The sequence below is a fragment of the Apis cerana genome, linkage group LG3 (assembly GCF_029169275.1).
Source record: "Apis cerana isolate GH-2021 linkage group LG3, AcerK_1.0, whole genome shotgun sequence".
Lineage (NCBI taxonomy): Eukaryota > Metazoa > Arthropoda > Insecta > Hymenoptera > Apidae > Apis > Apis cerana.
Genome location: NC_083854.1, coordinates 4,399,866 through 4,412,501, shown reverse-complemented (window position 1 = coordinate 4,412,501; position 12,636 = coordinate 4,399,866). Strand labels below are relative to the sequence as shown.

The window sequence follows — 12,636 nt, the reverse complement described above, 5'->3', positions numbered from 1 at the left end:
GCCGTAAGATACCACAAATTATCTCTAAACTCGTGAGACGCATCATAGATCCCTGAGAACTCGAATCATTAAAGATACACCGCAGTTTACTCACAGATCGGTTAAACTGGTTAACAATCCTTAGTTCACTAGATTCCCTAGAGAACTCAAAGATCCTTTGGATATCTAGTTCATTCGCAGACATAAATTTCTATTGTGGCAACCATGATGGCTACTTGATCTTAGTTTTTATAGAATCCGATAGAGGGTATTGTAAATCAGTAAAAATTACAACGAATTGCTTTTAAATTTGTAGAATTTTCTAATCTTCTTTGGAAAAGAAATAAAGAATAAGGATTTTAAAGATAGTAAGTAAATTTAACGCAAATTTAGTTAAAATATTTTTTCTTTTTCGGTTTTCATTCTTTCTCAAAGTTTCAAAATTTATTATAATATTAACAATTATCGATAATACTCGAATATAATAATATTCGATTTATTTTTAAAAAAATAACCACCATAAATTATCGTATATAAATTCGAGAGAATTGAAATACAGAATCGTAAATATTGCTACAGAATTATCTCTAAATTTATAAAGTTTGAAAGTATTTCAATATCATCTCTTTTAATATAGATAACCTTTTTATCTTAATTTGTAAAGTTCAAAGTAATACAAAATTATATTAAAACTAATATATTTTATAAAAAAGAAAATCATTTTGCTGTATATTGCTGGATATATTTTTTTTTTATATTTAAATTTGTAATATCATGTTAAAGTATTACATCAATATGTTATATAACATTTTCTATCTTAAAAAATTCTTTCATATACTCTTGGATATTTTTCTCCATGGAATTCAGAGTGCTCAACTCTTTTTTATTTTCCACTCTTTACAAGACTACTTTTTTATATATTCCTGAGTGTTCATTTCCATTTACAAATAGAATTTAAAGTACTCCAACACTATATAAAACCTCTTTTACCTTCTATTTTAAAACTAAGACAGTTTTTTATCTAGCCATGAATATTCATTACCAGTAATAAATTCTTACTATCTAAAGTGTTCAAACACTATATCTTTTTCTCCATTCAAAATAATCAAATAATCACTCTCTTTTTATACTATGTATTATAATATATGAAATATTTTTCTTTTAATTGTTATAATTTACAATTTTCCATCATTATATTAATTCTTCTCTACATTTATTATTATTTTCTTAATTTATCAAAGTCTTTTTTATTTTCTTTTCATTCAAATTAATCCAGATTATTTTGCTATCTATTCAATATTTTTATATTTTAGTATTTCAATATTCTTCTTTATTAACTTATAATCTACAATTTTTCAACACCACTTCAATTTTTTTTTATTTTTAATTTTCTATATACTAGTATTTTCTAAATTTTTCTATTTTCCAAAGAACAATTCTGCTATCTACACTTCATTATTTTTTATATCTAAATTTATATAATGTATAATTTTGCATTATATTCTATTTTCCACCTTAAACAATCTTTACTATTTTACCAACTTCTACAATATTTTGTTCCATTCTTAAATTCTTACCTATAATCAAATCTTTTTCTTTTACAATCTTCCATTTTTCCCATTTCATCAACTTGTATATTTTCATCCATCTTCATCTCATTTTAATCTCAATTCAAAATCCTCACCTCATTAACATTATACCTGCTTTCTTCCCACGATGAATCGTCATTCGAATCTTGTACCTTCTTGTAAAGTGATCTATTCACATCATGCAAGGCTGGATTGCCTCCATATCACTCTCTCACCTTTCTGCAACTTGTTATTGTCAGGTCAAAGACTCGTGAATCCTTTTAACGACGCAAGGGTGTCCCTGGAAGACCGCCAACGTCTCATTCCCTCGAATCACGAGGGATTGGCCGAAGGGATGGACGAGGAACGGGATTCGGAAAAGGAAGTCCAAGATTTCGTGGCCGTGGAGATCTCGTACACCAAATGAGAACATGCTTGTTCCCATTCTATCACGTTAGGTGAAAATCGTCTTTGTCAACGTTATGAAGAACGTGTATCAGATAAATTGGAGATGTTACAGGGTGTGCTTCGCTTTTGTTATATTCTGCAAAAGTGTTTCTTTTGTCACGCCTTGGGGGAAAATATGATATGGTCTCGCTCTTGAGAGAGTTTTAACAACGTTTCGTTGTAAATAATTAAAGTCTTCCTGTTATTGTTCTTTGTTCTTTGGAAGTAGTTCGAGAGAGAGTTTTGCGTGATTTCTTGAGTACTTTTGGGAATTTAATTTTAAATTTTCGTGGAATCAGTTATACAGGGATAAAAGAATATATTTGTTAGAGATGTGTAATTTTAAATGTAAAGGATTTTGATATATTGAAATTTTTAATACGTATCTGTATATTTTTTATTTTGAAATTTCGTCTTGTATATTTTTCTTCGATAATTTTTCTCAATGATATGTTGAATTTTAAATAAATTTTTGCATGTATATTTAGCGTAAATTTATTAAAGAATGATATAGGAAAACAAAATTTTTTGATATTTTTCTTTTTCTAAGATAGGATAGTATTTTGTCTTTTTTTCCAATAAATTTAAATTCTCTCAATTCTAGATTTTTAAACAATTGCTATATTGTTTATAATTATATTGTAGAAAAATATTATCCACATATAATTCATCATTTTAACAATTTCTCAATACTCAATCTTCATTAAACAGAATCATAAAACGTTTATCTATACAAGTCTTTTAATATATTTATAATTTTAACAAAATAGTTTATTTTCAACAGAATCATTTTCATCGCATTCTCGTCAATTTAAATTCATCTTATGCAATAAAAATATCTTTAGAATCTCAATTTAATAATTCCTTATTATTAACTTTCCAAGTTTCTATCTTCTCTTTACAATTACTGTTTCGAAACATGGATCCTTTATTGAGCTATCTAACCGCGAATATCGTAAAGATGGAGGAACAGGAAGCTCTGGCAACCGTAAAGGAGGTTTGGAAAACGAGCGGCTTGGAAAGTCGGAAATTCGTGGGCAGAGTAACCCGTGCTCGTGCCAACCCGTTCCTCTGCCTTGCCGGAAATCTTTCTCGTTATCGACCACCAGCCATCCAATGAGTCGAAAACGTGACAAGAACGCGGCATAGAGATCTCACTTTTTAACCTGCCGTGCCACGTTCACCCAACCGATTATTTCTCGGTATCAGTCGGCTCATATTTGAAATTTAAGCTTTAAGCCGGGTTGTAATATAATACGTTGAGCTTGGTGGATCGAATGAACGATAGGAAACGGTATGTTTGAAATTATGAAATGATCTATTAAACTAAGTGAAACTCTTTGTTTATTTTTTTACAGAATTTTTATAATTCGTAATTAATATTATTCTACGAGTCTCGAATACTTGGTAGAATTTAATTTTTTCTTAGAATTGAATAAGTTTGGATGAATAATAATTTTTTTTTTATAATTCGAGAAGGATATTTCAATAATCAATAAAATAATAGTTCTAACAAATTAACTTTACAATAAAATTTTTATTACAGCGATTAATTGATAATCATATATTATTATCTTGTGGCCAATCATATTCTTATTCACATCCATAGAAATCTAAATTATTCGCGCAAAATATCCTTAATATACCCTCAAATCGAATTATCTTTCGCGTGGGAGAAGCGATTTCATTTAAAATTCGCGCGGTGTCCGCGATAAAGGACGCGTATCGGAGCGCGGGAAATTCAAAAGCGGTGGATGGAAATTCTTGCATCGCGCGTCTCTATCTATCCGGAGATTGCACGGTGCGCAATACTTCGTTGTCAGTACACGTTTCCATCGAACCTATCTATCTTGGAAACTGCCGAAGCACACGGTAATCTAAAGTGCCGAAGGCCATCCGATAAAAGCGGTCTCTCCTCGTCGAAAATACGATCCTTGTGAGCGAGAACAGCGAGACAACAATTTTTGCCCCTTCTACGTTAGATTTTCGGTAAGTTAATCGCTGATTTTTGTTTGCAAAACAAATATAAAAATTTGTTTTAATATTTGTTTTATTTCATTTCAGAGAAATCAAGAATCGTTATGGGTGAATGCATACTTGCAACAATAAATATTTTCAAATCAAATTGAGCGTAAAAATTTTCAAGAGGGAGAAAGGAAAAGTTGACAATGTTATCCTCGTCATTAAATTGATGATGCACTCATAAACTCAAATCGAATTTCAACGATTTCCAAGTGTTTTCGAAATTGAATCGGCTTGATAAAATTCTTGAATGATCGATGAAAAGTGAAATCTCACGATTTTTAAATGTTTGACCATTAAAATTGTACATATATCAAAAAAAAAATTCGATTTTTTAAATATTTCAATTAATTATGTACGTGTTGGCAAAGTTATCATTTATTTGTGTCATACTGAGAATGAACTCTCAAGCTATGTCACGGAGTTTGATTGTCACTTTCGAGAACGCCAAGCTTCATATGCTTAAAGAAACTTATACCCTCGAGTCCCAAGAAGCTGAAACTTTAATCAGAGTTTCTGGAACTTGTCTGTCCCCATTCAGTGGAGAATTGAATAGCGTATCACAATCATGAATGCAGCGATTCAGCCCAGAAACTTATGATATCATAATTAATAGTGACCTTTGACCGTATCGTGCTTAATTTCTTCTCATGTTTAATCGTTTGCAATTAATTTTAGTGATTCTTCGTATTAGAAAAATTGAGAACAACAAGAGACAGCTCTCATTTGTTGATAATACCAGACTTATTTATAAAACGAAATGTAGATCGTTGAATAATATTTATTCAAGAAAAATATACGCTCTCAATTTCGGCGTATATAAAGTTTTCAATAACAGGATGTGATAGAAATAACAGTTAAGTATTTGTAATAGAATAATATTACAGTGAAATATTTGTATTCTTATTTTTCTTTTTTTTATATTTTTTATGCTATACGTAGAATTATTTACAGATATTTAACTTTGTATATTTGAAATTTCATGTATTTGATTCATCTATTATTATTCGTAAAAATTTGTTGAATCAAATCTGAAATATTATTATACATATTAAATGTATGAAATAAATCATTGAGGAAAAAGAGAGAGAGAGAGAGAGAGAGAGAGAGAGAGAGAGAGAGAGAGAGCAGAGAATCACGCATAAATTGCTTTCATTAAATATTCGAGACACGATCTATGTGAAAAGAAAAGCATATTTTATTTTACATGTTTGCATAAATTTATCTAATTTATATCAGAGATATAAATTTCGTTTGATGTAATGTACACGTTATCTGCAGATTTAAGAAAGAAAGAAATTCAAGATTCTAACTAAATAGAAATGCTGAACACGTCAAAAATCAATTTACCTTAATCTCATAAAATTTTACATTTAACTCAATCCTATGAGATCTTTTCCAATCCCCGGTAATCGCAATTTCTCTTCCCCTTTGCATAAACTTTCTCGTTGCACACCATAAAGTTCAGCCACTAAACGTAAAAATATCCTCCAAGTAAATTCCACGACCCGCGCTTTCTTCTTTTTTTTTTTGTTTTACCTTGCGTTTAATTATTTAAATGTAATCCCGCAACGAATTATTTTTACGAATTCTTCTTTGAATTATATCTTTCTCTTTATTTTTTTTTTTTTCGTCCTTTTTCCCTCCGAGATTATTCCATTACTTAATGCTGCACACACCGATTTAAACAACCTTTTAACTCGCACGAGCAGTTAGGAAAATTTTCCATCTCAATCCTTCCTGGCCGCAAACTAATTTCTCTTCCTCCATAAATTCCATAAACCTCACCCCTGTTACACATCGTAAACCTTCACCACTGAGTGCAAAAATCGCTAAATCTGTCCAAATAAATCTCACCCCTTGGTTCTCTTGGTTCTCCGCTCCACGGGGTGATTCTTCTTTTCTGTCACTTGAAAGTATTGCCAATTTCGACTGCATCGAAGTATAGTACAGTATTGTCTGATAAATATAGATATGTAATAAATTTGGTAGTTATCGAGGTAAGAATTTTTCAAGAGAATTGTTAATTATTTATTATTATTATTATTATTTTTAATAATTCAATTTTATTTATATTTAATTTTTCTCTTCAATTTTTAAACCCTACATTTTAGATAATATTCCAGTTTACGCAGAAAAGAATTTTTCAACTATAATTGTATTAAAAGATGAGATCTAAAGGATAAAGTGAATAACATTTTTATTTTTTATAAAAATTAGCCTGTTTCATATATAAATGATGCATTATATTTCTATCTTAACAAAATTACATTATTAATATTTCGTTATTTGAAAAATATCTTCGTGTTTTCTTAATTGTGAAATCGTTGACAATAATTAATAATCCTCCTCCCCCTTTCCTCGAAGAAAAAAACAAAAATACACCATTGAACGAGGGAATTACCCTGTACAACCGTGTAATTCATCGTTGCACGTGGGGTGATAAAGATAGTCACCGGGAAAGAAAAATGAACAGTGCCGGTGGCAGTAACTGTGGAGTGTACACAAACGATGACTGGTCGCGAGTATATGGTAATCCCGGTTGAAATTGTCGTGGAAAGCGTCTGGTATCTTTTGCCAGCTGCATGGAGATGACTGCGATATATTAACGAAAATCTTCTGCATTTTTACTTGGTCGTTCGTCGTATGGTCTAGTTTTGTGAGTAATTGAGAATTTTGGTGCATTTTCTTTCTTTCCTGACTTCATTTCCTGTCTTCTTATTTGTAGCGCGTATTGTTGTGTAAAAAGTATATAATAGCGACGCCTGCTCTGATAAATATTCGTTACGTATGAAGGTGCAGGGTATAAGGTCGGTATTTTATGAGATGGAGATTGATTTTAAAAGTTGATGCACAAAAATCGAGATTATTAACTTATGTTTGCATTGTTTGAGAAAACGCAGTTTGAGAAAGAAATTAAAATTGTCTGTGTAGTTGGATTAGGAATTCAGTTATGTAATCTTGCTTACTATATATACATATATATATTTTCTTTTTCACAAGTAAACAGACAATTTCATACATCATACATTGTCTCTATACAGAAAGAAAGAGAGAGAGAGGGGAAATTAGCAAATAGCAATCTTCATCAATTAGATTCATCCACTTATTTGTTTCACTACTGCAATAATCGGCAACTTCACTATGCATACTCAATAGTCGAACTTAATCTAACTCTACACACACACGCGCGCGTACACGCATGCGCGTAGTCACTAAATACAAACAAGTTCACACAAATATACACATATAAAATTAGTTCCTCGATTCACAGAATCGGTAAACAGCCCATAGACCATTCAAAAGCGTTTGATCGTCAAAATACATTTTGCACGCCCGCCTTTGAAACTATATAGCCAGGATAACTCTTCCTATTTAATTATATAATATATATTCCAGTGGAAAATTCCACTTGAGCGGGGATTCGAGGCGTGAAAAGGTAGGAAAAAGTGGCGCTTTGAGAGTCGGTCTATTTCTCCCTGCAACTTGGATACGTGCGTGCATGCATACGTGCATAATGCAGTATGCAAATTTGGCGGGCGAACCGATGGCCAACCGCCCCTTTGCAAACCAACCTTCTTCCGCGTTATTAACTCGGCCCAAGGTTTCGCGACCCAGTTTCGCAACCCTCGTCTCGAACAAAAGGAACCGGAGGGAGGTTGTTAAGATTGCCTCAGGTTATTCCAGACTTGGTCTTCGACCGTGTAAGGGGAAGCTAACGCTTGTTTGTCGTTATCGAATTTTCTACGCTTTTGATGCTTAACTTCATGGAATAGGTTTCGTGGGATGAAAATCATTATTTATTTATTTTTTTTTGGTATTTAGTAGATTACTAGTGTGGAAATTTTTGAACGTGATTAAGAATTTTGAGAGAAACGTTAATTAGTAGACTGGTGTTTAGTTTTTAGCTTTGGGATGAGATATTTTGAGATATTCTTTGTGGGATAAGAGTATTAGAAATTTTGGTCATTTTAGGTACTTAGCTTTTGAGATGAGGCTTGTGAAATGTCGTGATTGATTTTTATTTTATTTAATGATGCAATATTTTTTAAAGATTAATATATTGTAAGATGTGTAGTTTCTATTATTGATTTTCAATGACCTAATATTTGCTGCTTATTGCAAGTGTGATAAAAATTTTGATCATATTTTTATCTTTGGAACGAGATGTGAGATTTAGTTTCTCCCTTTGTGGTTGATTTTTATAATTTCAAGAATCTAATAATTATTTTCATTGAAATGTTAATTATTTAACAATATTTAAATTGCAATATCGTAATAATAACTCATTAATATTTTAACTACAATATAATGATAATAGGTATAATATGAATTATCAACGTCATTAATCATTCTCTTCATTATTTATTTTCAGGTATGACCGAATGAAATTGGCTCTCTTCTCATCCCTTGGAAAAAATGGAAATTTCGCGTGGATCGACGAATGTATGTATGCGTGATGAATCAATTTTTATTGCCGAAATTTGCCATTTATTTTCTACCTTTTGTTAATACAAATTTTCGAAGTATCAGTGATTATTAAAATTTATTAATAATGTACCATTGATACATATCAATACTGTACAATTTATTATTCATTATCTTGCATCGTTTTGCACAATAATTTACCAAGTAATAATATTATTTGAATTGATAAATTACGCGTTAAATATCGAACGAATAAAATCGTAGATCTCTCCCTCACAATTTTTGATGATTTTTAATTTTTCGAATGATTTATAATTCGACAAAATTTAACTCTATAAAATCTTCACTCGTTATATCATAAAATTCGCTTGTAAAATTCAAACGATAATAATTTACTCGTATTTCTTCTCAATTTTTTTTATTCATTGTGCAAAAAAGTATTCTACGTAACACAGCAATTCTTTTTTCTTTCTTTTTTTTTTTTAAATATCTTATTCGTTCTTTGTTACGTAATATTACAATATCACAGTGAGCCGACATTCAGTTAATAATGAAAATAATTGAGACTGTAACGTAACAATCTACCCTGTATATTTAATATTTATTTCACCAACGATTTAATATTCATTCAAAGCGGTAGTTCCCAATTAAAGTGGTCATTAGTCCAAATGAAATGTTGCAAATTGCTCTCTCAGAAACCTTAATGAAAATATTAACTTCGTTTCCTTTTTTTCCCTTTCTTTTTAAATAGAAAACGAGCTAATCCTTTTTTTTTTTTTTAATACGCAATGAATTTTTTTTAGGAAAAAATTATTATACTACAAAATTCGATGATGCCAACGGATGATTTCCGGATATCGATTTCTGTGATGTCTGTTTCGATAAACGTCCCCTCAAATAAAATTTATACCAGCACGAACAACCAAACAAACGAAGTTCGAACAGAGATTTGCCTTACTTTTTTTTTTACTTATCATCGAATTGACACGTTGCGTCGCTGCGCGTCATTGAATTACCTGTCCTCCCCCCAAAAAGAATCTCGATGAGAAGAAAAATTGGAACAAGAGTTCGACAAATGAATTTACAAAATGAGAAAACCGTTGATAATAAAGGATTGCGTCGAGCGGATCAAATATCCAACAACACACTAAATTTCCCCTTTTGTAATTCCTCCCTCCCCTTCCCCTCCTCCTTCCACTCCCCTTAATTCAAACATTCAGATTAATCAAAGCAGCTCAGGTGTGCCTTGCACTTTTCCAGCCCAACGTTTCCAACTTTCGAAGCCTCCTTCATTACAGCTCCTGATCTCTCTCTCTCTCTCCCTCTCTTCATTTACTAGTTGTCTTTCTCCCGTGCACTCGCCCCTCCTCCCTCGTTTTAATTACTTTAATGAGTCCGGGAATTAATTTCTGAGCGCGAACCAGAAACCCGGGCGCTCGCCTTTATTTCCGAGGGATTTGGTCGATGCGCTCTATTCGCCCAGATTTTTTCCCCCTCCCCTCCTCCCTCACCCTTCCTTCCCGATTAATCGAGGAGGTGTCGAAAAGTAATAAGAAATCTGAGAATACATTCGAAAATACTTCTTTTTGTATTCGATTCTTCGGAGGAAATAGATAAATACGTCGAATCTATATTTTCGATCACTTGGAGGAAGGGATTAATAAATTCTTTAATAAAATCTTACTAAAAATCCTACATATTTATTTTTTCTCCATTTCCAATGTAATTTCAATTGAAAGAGAGAGATGGATAAATGGCGTTTCGCTCATTTCGAAGAAGAGAAAGGGGGGGAAAGGGTTGCCCGAAAAGGTTGTTTTCTCGGCTGGTTTATTTTCAACTCGGTTGCACGCCGCCGCTCTTCTTTTTCCGCCCTTCCTGTTCAACCGTCTCTTCTCACCGCATTCCGGAAATACGTGGCCTTCCTCCTTTTCCTCCGTAGAGACGCGCGTAGGAATTTCGCGACTGAAACGAAATTGCACGTTACGTTGTTCTTCGGACGAGATCTTACAGCTCGACTTTTGTTAATAGTCGGACACGCTCTGAAAAATTTCACTTTCACGGAAATTGGTTCGTGCGAGAATCAAAAGAACTTTTCGCGCGGCGAGGAAGTCGAGGAATTATTTCGGTGAATCGTATCCGTTTCGATCGTTCCTTTGTTTTCGTTGCATCGTTTTTGCCTCGTGATTTGTTTCCTTTCGAAGATAAGAAGAGTGATTTTATACTGATTGAATAGTTGTAGCGTTGTAACGATGGAATAGCAGATTGTAATTTATTTTCGTTTATCGTATGTAACTTGATGTACCCAAAATGAGGTATTGAAAATTGCATCGTTTTAAATTTATAATTGCGCGAAAGATGGTCGAAAGAGAAATTAAAAATAAAAAAATAACGCTTATCACGCTTTTCGAACGGATACAAGTTCTCTAAGAATTTTTTCTTGGATCGAATATTCATATTTCATTCCAACTTGTTCTCAAAATTAAAAAGCTTTATCGAGTACCTTTTCTTTTTAATTCGATTACTTTATTTAAGGATTCTACAATATTTATATATATAAAATTTTTCAGAATCTCAACGATTTTCTCACTAGATCTAGTAATACCTTGATTTCTCCTTAAAATTCCGAAAATATTCGGAACGGATCGGATATTTTCCGTATCGAATCGAGGATACGGGGATAGAATGTTTCATCGAGGAAACGTGTCGCGTACGGTAAGGGTTTAAGCGACGATCTTTGAAACGAGAACGTGACGGAAAGGATGGTCGAACGGGGTCGAAAGGAGGGTGAAAAGCGGCGTTGTGGTGATAAGGAAAAGGAAACGAGGCGTTTCAAGAAGTGGCCAAGTCGAACATAAACTGGAAACTGAACGATACGTAAGACTTGGAATCTCCAAAAAAAAAAAAAAAAAAAAGAAAGAAAGAAAAGAAAAGAAGAGGGGTCAAAGCCTCGAGGATAATTTAAAAAATAAAAAGGAAAAGGAAAGAAGTGGAAAAGGAGGAAGAAAATTCCTCGGAAATAAGAAGGAGGAGGGAAAAGATTAGAAAATGTTCTTCGAAATAAGAATAAAGAAATAAAAAAAAAAGGAGAATAAGAATAAAAATGAAAAGAGGGGAAGGAAGAATAAAGAGAAAGAGATAGAGAAGGGAGCGAATGGAGCTATAGCCGAGTTTCACGTGGTGGCTTCTCGTGTACTTTTCTGGGACGAGGAGACCACTGATAAGATATTGAGGTTCCACGAGTGGCTTCCGGTGCTGGCTCATCTGAGACGGAATACCAGGGTGCAGAGATTCACCGGTGAAAGGGAGACACGAGCCAAAAGGGAGGATGAAGAGATTCAGCCTCGTGCAAGCCACTTTTGTCGAATGGAAAAGCTAACTGGAGACGTGGTAAAGATGTAAGAACGATGGAAGATCCCGAGGAGTAAGGTCAGAAGGAATTGAATGGGTTTGGTCAAGATTCTTAATATTTTATGAGCAAATGGAAAAATATGGTTAAATCTGTAAATTGAGGAGATAATTGTGACCGAATGATTTTTTACATTCTAACAACAATTAAATTTGTATAAAGGAATTGTTCCAAGTCTAATTAAAGTTTTTTCTTTTTTTTAGAATTCTTGGAAATTTTTTTAGAAATTTTCTAACTCTTCTGCAAACTCTCGAGAGTCTGTTTTCCTGGATATTTTCTATAAATTGCATATCCTAATTTTTTTTTCTTCCAAAAAATTCATTTTTAAGCATGTCATCAGCTTTCGTGAGATTTTGTTTCACATCAAAATTCACACTTTCTATAATTATCCAATTCAAATTTCCAGCTCCATCTCCTCCTCTGCAATCACCCTCATGGTACCCACATAATTCCAACGAAACTACGGCTTAATTAATTCCATTACGAATAAACTAACACACTCTCTGACTCTTAACTCAAAGAATTCAAAGAATTCTTTTCTATTTTTCAACGTGTTTCTACGAGAGGTTGGCTCGCTGCATCGTTATTAGTACAAATACACTTTTTTTTATCCCCCCTTGCTCGAAACTGTCTCATTTCGATCCTCCTTCTTGCTTTCTCATTTTAAAAAAAACCTTGATTTAATTCCATTTCACTCGCCTCGATGCTTTGTTGACACTGGTTGCCTCGAAACCGCAGACGAAACTCATCCCTTTTCGTGTACACGATTTCCAGATCTTTTCCAGT

The 12,636-nt window shown here is 32.7% G+C and overlaps 1 protein-coding gene across 7 annotated transcripts in view; it reads left to right on the top strand.

The window, feature by feature from the left end:
* LOC107995213 (protein rhomboid-like) overlaps positions 1-12,636 on the top strand; it is a 162,118-nt gene that overhangs the window by 50,770 nt on the left and 98,712 nt on the right. For 5 of the 7 annotated variants that reach the window (XM_062072321.1, XM_062072322.1, XM_062072320.1 and 2 more), the window contains one exon: positions 8,392-8,462. The exons of the other annotated variants lie outside the window; for them this stretch is intronic. The gene's annotated coding sequence lies outside the window, so the exon portion shown is untranslated. The remainder of the gene's footprint in view (positions 1-8,391; positions 8,463-12,636) is intronic. 7 annotated transcript variants of the gene reach the window in all.